General features: G+C 37.7%; 1 protein-coding gene across 1 annotated transcript in view; it reads left to right on the top strand.

Moving 5' to 3' along the window:
• The window catches only part of Nrxn3 (neurexin 3), a 1,537,891-nt gene that overhangs the window by 326,037 nt on the left and 1,202,542 nt on the right, over nucleotides 1–9,312 (top strand). The window lies entirely within an intron of this gene.

Below are 9,312 nucleotides of genomic sequence, written 5' to 3'. Positions count from 1 at the left end.
AAGAAGAAGAAGAAGAAGAAGAAGAAGAAGAAGAAGAAGAAGAAGAACCAAGTTACTGAGCATGCAGTAGCATTTAAAACTCTCTAGCAATGCAAAAATTAGAATATTTTAAATCCACCTTGTTGGGTTGAAAAGTTTTATGGTGATCACCTAGCTCCAGGGCTTATGGGCCAACTTTGTCCTATCTTATATTTAAGATAATTAACCAAAGAGAATGTTTTAAAGCCCATGGACAGTCCTGTTCTCTGATTGAAGGAACATCTCCAGCCCACTGCCTCTGGATTTATTCTTCTGTCACCTTTCTCCATCTCCCCATATCTACTGTACTTTCATAACACTGGCTCCTACTATGTACTTTAATAGTATTTCTTAAGGCATGTGGTAGTCAGGTCAACTTTTCTTTGCTCTTACCATTTGCAAAGCCAGGGGAACAAGGAGACAACTTTTAGAACCAAGTGCCCACAATCTCTAGGAGTTGTGGTTATCTCTAGTGAATAATTTCCAAGACAGTAATGGAAGAGATACTATATGGTCATAATAGGATAACATTAATTGACATTTGAGTGATAATGATGATTAGTATAGGGAAGGACAATAATAGAGAAATAAAGAGCAACTCTGGGAAGGGGAAGTAGGAGAAGTTTAACAGTTTAACAGCTTTATGGAAGAAGTGAAATTTCACTTGGACTATGTTGGATAGTTAGATGGGAGTAAGAATTTGAGTATACCCTTGAATTTGGGGGTGTACTCACTAAATTTATTAAAGTATACAAGTGCAGATTATTGAGATATAGAATTTATTTTTGATATAAGGTATGAAATGATCTTGCCTATATAGTTCATGGGTTCCAGCTAATTCATTCATTCATTCATTCATTCATTCATTCATTCATTCATTCATTATTCAATAATTTACTTCAATAACTCCAGTTTCTTGAGCACAGACTGTATTCCAGCCAATGTCCTAGATCCCAGGAATGCAACAATGAGCAGTGAAGTAATTTCTTTTCCTTGCATGATTTTATCTTAAGTATAGAAACAACCAGTGAAAACTAAGTAAAATGTTTACATGTGGTAATGTCGTGTGGTCATTTGTTATGGCAAATAGAGCAAGAGAACATGATGGTGAGTGAATATTATGAGTAAGCATTTTAGAGGAGACCAGAAGTGGCCATTCAGAGCAGATGACACTGAGGCTGACATTGGATGAGTAATAGAAATCATTCATGCGAAACTCTGAGGGGTGGGGATCCCTGGCGTGGGAAACAGATAGTATGAAGGCTGTAAGGTGAGGATAAACATGGTAGGATCAAGGGTAAGCATCTAAGTAATACAATTGTTGCAGCAAGAAGTGGGAAGAGAAATCTGATTGTATTATAGTTTATAGAAAAGATGCCCAGATCTAGTTCCACTATAGACCAGTTGCACCCATAGATCTCACTATGATGAGATCTAAGCATTAGTATTTGCTGTATGATCTGTATAACCTGTATAATCTCCTCATGTGATTATATAGGTATAATCACTGAGATCATATTATCACCAAGAAGAGGCAAAGGAAGAAGGGCTGGTGAGCAGGCAGAAAGTACCCAGGACTGTAGTGAGGAAGGAGTATTGTAAAGAATGGTGCTTGGCAGGAGGAATTTGCCTGTGTTGAGGGGCTGCTCTTCTTGGACTTGAAGATCAATGGAGTCCAATATGGCCTATCATTTAATTGCTCTCCTTTGTCAATTTCCTGAAATTATCATCTACAGTAGAAACCTAAGTGGTATGTTTTTACAGGTCGCAGAGAACCAAAGTTGGGGTAGAAAATAAACAGCTGGCGCCACTTTGGAAAACCTCCCCCTAGAAACTTTCTCTATCCTTGTGAGGAACCAGAAAGAGAAACAGTTTAACTAGTAACTACCTATAGCATAGCTCTATATGCACGTGTTTTTCTATGCGAGTTGGAGGCTCCATATGTAACGTATAAACATATGAGGGTGGTGGACACTGAGCACAGATCCTATAGAGGAGGTAGAATGGTCTCAGACAGGTAGAATGTGAGATGAAAAGCTCCTGCTAAGGCTGAGGAAGAGCTCATACAAGACAAAGACCAACAGCATGACTACGTTGGGGAAAGGTTTGAAGATGCTGTGTGTGATCAGAGGGAAGAGAGCAGAAAGAAACGTTCATTGGGTGTCTACCTGCTTCCCTCTAATGTGCCCTATCAAATTCTATGGAACATAGGAGAAAGAATGGGACGGACAGAGCTACAGCAGAAAGATTGGCTGGGAGAAAGATAGGCGCCATGTGCTGGTCAGCATGATCTCTGAGAAATATTCCAAGTCATACATGGCTTAATGCAGTAATCTTCGGACAATATATAAACGTGTGTGTGTGTGTGTGTGTGTGTGTGTGTGTGTGTGTGTGTGTAATTGACTGCCAATTTTTGGAACCTAGGAAATAAAATAATTTTTAAAAGATAACAATGGCATTGAGAAGTAACAGTGAGTGCCAGGGTCCTTTCAGTATTCTGGTTGGGAGTTGGAAGGAGACATAAATGTTAATACACACAGCTACAGATTAGAATTATGATTTTATGTCCTGGCACGGAACCTTGGTTGATGCTGGTGTGGAAAGTTTGGGGAGTTTTATGTAACTAGTAACAATGAATACAAAATATGTAGTTGAGTTCCCTGATGGATAGAGTATTGGAGACAATCAAGTTGAAACTTATCATCAATCAATTAGGAAGAGACAAATTAGCAAAGGAGAAAAAAAATATCTGATCATTAACATTTTATATATTAAACTATGCTAGAAATTAGGAAGCCTTCATGTTAGGTTGGATTACATAGAAAAAATAATTTAAATTATCTAGCCCTTAGGGTTTTTATAGTATGAAATATAATGGCATTAGATTAGGTGATGGCTAATCCATTTTTTGTTTAAAATACTGTTATTCTGGGGCATACAGATAAGTCAGTGGCTTGAGCTTATATGTCTATAAGCTATGAACAGAAACTGAGAAACTACTTGACCTTGTCAGATTTTCAGCCCGTCTCTAGCTTTGTCTTTGGTGCGTTTGTCTCTCTTAAATTTTATTTTATTGGGGCAACATATAACAAACATCTATTCTGTTAAAACAAAATAAAACAAATCAGATTGTATTTCACTGAAATATAGCTTAGGTTTTATTTTTCACTGGGTCAATAAAAGTAGACATTTTAGAAATGAATGAATGGATATAGTTGGTGGCTTCAGGAACAGACAATGGAAAAAAGGATGGAAATGTTTACAAAACTGACTTAACTGTGCTGGATAGAGCAGTTGAGCATGGTCTATAGGATCTCATAGGAGGACAATCTGAGGTAACTCCATGTTACCCAGTGCACATGCATGTGTAGGAAAGGCCTGTTTCCTGATCTGCCCCCATTGTTAGGCACATCTGTTTTCCCCATCATGTTTGTCATAAAACAGACTCCTCATGTTCACAATCAGGAAGCTTGTATGTCATCTCCAATTCTCATGTTTCCTCACTTTCTTATCTTTGTATTAGTCAAGTCGAGAAACTCGACTGTTAGCTGCCAGACAGACTGTCTATCTGTGTAGTGACAGGTGACACAAACACAGAACCAAACCAAAAAACAAACACCAAAATAAACAAAACAACAACAACAACCAACAAAACAGCACATCTAGTAATTTATTATCAAAGCTTACAGTGCTAAAAGATGTTTTGTTCTATCTGGTTGTTCAAGGAAAAAAAAGTGATAAGAATAAACGTGCTAGGGACAGTTAGATGGGATAAACGCTTGTCAAAAACTGAATTTTCACCCTTGGAAATTCAGCCTCATAGTCTGTTCTTAAATCACCAAAGGGAAGCACAAGATATTCACTGTCAGTTTATACTGTCAGAAATACTTGTCCAAAAGTTGTTATTCCTCAAGTATTCTCATTGCAGAGAGCAAGGATCCAACCTCCTGTGCCTAAACTGTCTAACAATATGCATGAACATTTTCAGTTGATAGGTATGTCTTACAAGAGCATCTGAGCTCATACTGTAAATAGAGAAGCCCACGTTCATAAGTTTATGGAACTTGGAAAAATGTCTAAGACATGGTGCCCACACATGAGACCTTTACAGAATATTTTGGGGCATTAAGGCATATATACCATGCCTCATTTTAGCGGTTCTTTGTAATTTTAAGGCTGCTATGATAGAGTGCAAGAGTCAAGATGTGATGCATAGAATGGAAAAGTATAAGAAGGCAAAAAAGAGCCAAGGTCTCAGAGGAAACCAAAGGTAGCTGGCATAGGTTTTCACCCATCTGGAACAATTTTTTTGTGCTTCACTTTTCTTAAGTTCTTTCTTCTCCAGGTGGAGCCTTCACTCAGTCTGAGCTGCCAGGAGCTATAGGTAAGGTTAGGGAAGGTGTTTAATATGGCTTTTGCTTCATGTGGCAAGTGAAAGTTCGAGAGAAAAAAAATGAAGTTATCAGAATAAAATTGGCTTGAGAACCAATGAAAGAGCCTCTGAGAACTGCTAAAAACCTAAGCCATCCAGCAGAAATATGGGAACTAGGTTTTATTTTGCTATAAATAAGAGAACATGTTATCTCATTTTTGTCATTTATAGTGGATACACATTGGTGCACGCTTTATCATGAACACAATTACAACCAAATCCAGACTTTTTGAACTTAAGTCTGCCTTGTCCTCTTGCATATAATTGGGTTCTGTTATTCAGTATATATTGATTTTGGTCCCCATGTCTATTCTCCTACTGTAGTCATTGTAGTATTAGATGCCATTCCAAAAAAAAAAAAAAAAATGACCCATTCTATGTTTTCCCTTCAGTTTCTGTCTCCAGGCTCCTGCCTTGGGTTCCTTCTCTGACTTCTTTTTTTCTTATAGACTGTGATGTGAAAGTGGAATCCAAATAAACATTTTCCTCCCCACCTTTCTTTTTGTCATGATGTTTTATTATAGCAACAGAAAATAATTAAGACAGCTGTGTCTACCTGGTGCCCTTCAGGAGGAAAGATGTTGCAGTGCCCAGCACCAGCTGAAAGCTAGGGACTATGAAGGTGCCAGGGGGCAACAGAGACAGACATTAATATGATGGCGCAAAGAAGTTAATCTGTTTCTCTTTTTAGTCAGTGCTGAATGAAAGCTGTCAGAGGGACTTCTTCTCAGCCACATTTATGGTTTCTAAATGACATTGTTCTCTCTTGCTATTTGGAAGATAAACAGTACTGGAGAGAACAAGAATCTCATTTTTCCGTTAGTAGCACATACATACGAGTCAATGTAGTTAAAGTCAAACTGGAATAATGGAATAATCTATGGAGGACCCATTGCCTACCTTCTGTCCCCCACCCCTCCCCTCTATCCCTATCTTCTCTCCCATTCCCTCTCTACTCTCCCTCACATGCCATCATCCTTCCAACCCAATTGCCTCCCTCATCATTTAACGTCCTGTCCTATTTCTTTCTTCTCACTTCTCATGAAAAGTATAAACCAATCATAAAATGACAGTGCTATTCTCTTTGGATATATCTCTCACTATTCGGATTTCATCAGCATTCAAGTCCTCTCCAATGGGCATATCTACCTCCAGAAAGATATTTATATTTATATTAGATATTATTCACTATTGATAAATAATGAAGGATGTCTTTATTTTATTTCTTGAAAGTTATGGAGAGGTAATTAACCAATGATATGCAGGAAAAGAAGTACTATATCTATAATCCAAAGTTATATTTACCATTGACCTCATAGCCATCAAAGATGAGAAAAGAACATTTTACAGACCCTTGCATCGATTATTTGGAAGAAATAAATATAAAATTAGGATAGGACTAAGTACTTTGTATTATTTTAGGAAAGACGGATATTACATACTTAAAAAAAAGAGAGCTTTAATTATAATATACAGTTTACAGTGAAAAACAACACAATTATACAAATGGATAAGAGGTCTTCTCTCTCAGAGTTTGTGTATCTTGATGAAACAGAAATTACAGAAAAAACATTCTTGGGGGCCATGCAAATGGAACATTGAGATCAAGAAAACAGTACAAATTACTTAATGTCTCTTATGTTTTGAAGAATTCTTTTTTAAAAAGATTTAATTTTTTTAACTTTATATATATGAATGTTTTGCCTGCATATGTATATTGTTGTGCCTGTTGTATGTAGCTGGTACTTGTGGGGGCAGAAGAGAGTGTGGTATCCCTTGCAACCGGGGTTAAAGACAGCAATGAGCTACTATATGGCTGCTGGAAAATGAAGCTTGGTCCTCTCAAGAGCAGCAATTGCTGTTAACCACTAGGTCATCTGTCTAGACCCTGAGCAGTTCTTAATATAGAAGATAGTGACATATATTTAATCTTACCAGTCAGTGAGTAGTAAAAGATAACTAAACAATGAAGGGAAATGATTAGGCCCAATTTCCAAAAAATGCCTTCATTGAGATATAAAATATATCAATATATTTTTTATAAATATTTTTTCAAAGTAGATAATTTTATCAGTCTGGTAGGATTCAGATGTCACCTCATCAAGGAAAAGACCAAAATGGTAGAAGTTTTGTTGTCTTTTGACCATCTACAAAACATTACATGTTTTGCTTCATATACACATTATTCAAGAATCCTAGAAAGAGACTATTATGAAAGACAAGAAAAGTGACACTCAGAGAGACAAAGTCACTTGGTCATTATTATATGCCCATGACACACCAGCGTCAGGACTAAGATCCTGGCATGTCTCTATATTCCATGATGCTGAGCAAATAATTGGCTTGCTGTCCTGGAAGACTGGTAAACTTAAGAAATAAAATGAGGTATTGTTGTGTTACTTTGCTCATAACAATTTCTCCATAAATTTGGTGGAACCACTGAGGCTTAGATTCAAATCTCAGCAGATTCTCTCTTCCCCATAATAAGCTAAATCTTACTCCTAGATATTTCTGAGACTAAGTGGTCAGCAGTAGTTTATAAAGAATGCAGATCAGCCTTCATTTAAGTGCTTAACTGGGATCTACTTCCTAAATAACCAGTAAACAGTTACAAATATCCACAGCCAGGCCAACTTATAAAAGAAAGCATTTAGTTGGTCTTGCTCTGTCAGAGTTTTAGAGTCCATAATGGCAGAGCAAAGACACGATGGCAGGAATAGCTGAGAGCTCCATCTTTGATTGGAAAGCATAAAGCATAGAGAAGCACACTGGAAATGGCTTGGACTTTTGAAACCTCAAAGCCCACCTCAGTCATATCTTCTTCAAGAAGACCATATCTTCTAATCCTTCCCAAACAGTTCTATCAGTGGGGAACCAAGCATTCAAGCATATGAGCCTATGGAGCCATTCTCATTCAAATCACCCCAAGTAAGGAGAGACAAGCAATGAATGCAATTTCAATTACAGTGCTTCCTGGAAATTTGGGCCACTCAACAACTTGTATTTGATTCCATCATGTTGTCAAAATAAGAAAGTCACCTAAGATTATGGGTGACTATTACTTTTATCATTATTATTAATTATAATTATTAACAGGAGTAGTATTATGTTAGGTGTATACCTCCTATTTGTGTCTGACATAAGCATGTACTGTAAATGCACAATTTGAGAGCTAGCCAACATATGGGTGAGCATCTCTGTGTATTTTTAGGAATCTTCATGAATGTTACATTATTGTTTTTATTGAATGTATTTCAACGTGTATGTGGGCATATGTCAGAGCCATGCTGTTCTGGGAGACACCAGAGCAGAAAGAATGCCTCTACACTGGTACCGCTATCCTTTTCTGTTAGAGAAAAGTGGTAGATGTGTGTGTTTGCAAGAAATCATGTTATAAGGAGTGTGTGTCTATTAAGAGAATCAGTGAACCAGAGCCAGGTCCCCAGAGGGACTGCTTCAGATCATCTTTCTAGACCAGTGATTCTGAAGCCTGGATGTCTGACAGAATGCCTGGAGAGCTTATTAAAAACACAAGTTCCTGGGCTCTTCCAAGATCCAGTGAGTCAGAATCTCTTAGAACAGGTACAAAATATTTATTTCAACAATTGCTCCAGGTGGTTTGTTTTGCAAATCCAGAATTGGAATCTCCTTTTCTTTTACTTCCAAGTTCAAAAGCATCATTGGAAATTTTCTTAATCCAGGTAACTATATGGCCTGGAATCAAGGATACAAAGTCTTTTGTCCAATAAAACTCTTTTTTCAAATACTCTCGCTCATGGTAGCTCTGGCAGTGTCATGATACTACTGGGCATTGACTAGGCCACCTTTAAGCCTCTCTTAGCTTCTGGCCTTGTTCTGTATTTGACTCTGTGCCTCAATGCTTGCCCCCTACCTCTTTATTTTTTGATTTTACCTCTCTTAGTAAGATTTATTATTATTACTCCATCAAGACCTAGATTAAAAATAACCCCACTATGAGTCATATTATATTAATCTGGAGTGCGGGAAGAGGATTAAGGAAGAACACAGAGTGAGAATCTAGGAGCCTGAATGTGCGTTTGTCCACAGAGGAAATGATGACTCCAGTAAGTATCTTTTCCCCCCATTTACATTCCCCTGTCAGTTAATCTTCTCAGCATAATCCTCTTAACTGCATGTGTTCCCGCAGCATTTTATCTGATCTACTTCTCCGACAATCCTTTCTATGTTTACTCACTCCCCCTGGTTTTTGAGGTGCTCTGATGGCACATGGGAAAGTCATCCATGTTGCCTTATGATAACAAACATACATGTTTGGCTTCTTGGGAAGCTCAGAGCACAGGGAAAGACCCTTTGCCAGAGTTGTATGGAAAATATAAAGGTATTATTTTTCAGCTTGCAGATCTTAAGAGGGATATATTTTAAAAAGAGGCTGTGATTCTTGTTTCAAAGCTGGGCCTTAGTTTGTGCACAGTTGGGGTGGGAAGGGAGAGTGCTGTCAACAGTCTGAGGATGAAGGATAGAGGGAAGCCATGACAATGAACACTGGCTCATACACCAAAGTGCTAAGAAAACGGTGAAGAGAACATGACAGATGTGTCAGGGTATTGCCTTTACAAGACAGCCACAATACCACACCATGTGACATGCCAACACAGATTGGGAAAGGTTTACAAGGCTTCATCCCTACTTGAAGAAGAGTAGGCAGTCAGTAGCTGAGGGAGAAAAAAGTCAGTTTTCTTCAGGGATGAGCCCCCTGAGAGGTTACCTGTATCCGAATGGTCATCCCTAAACCCATGTAGGTAAAGGAAACACCAATTGGACTTGATATGCCTAATATATATATATATATATATATATATATATATATATATATATATATA

Source organism: Psammomys obesus, unplaced genomic scaffold (assembly GCF_907164565.1).
Source record: "Psammomys obesus unplaced genomic scaffold, mPsaObe1.curated_primary_1811, whole genome shotgun sequence".
NCBI lineage: Eukaryota > Metazoa > Chordata > Mammalia > Rodentia > Muridae > Psammomys > Psammomys obesus.
The sequence above is the reverse complement of the archived record's forward strand: the minus strand, read 5'-3'. Positions and strand labels throughout refer to the sequence as shown.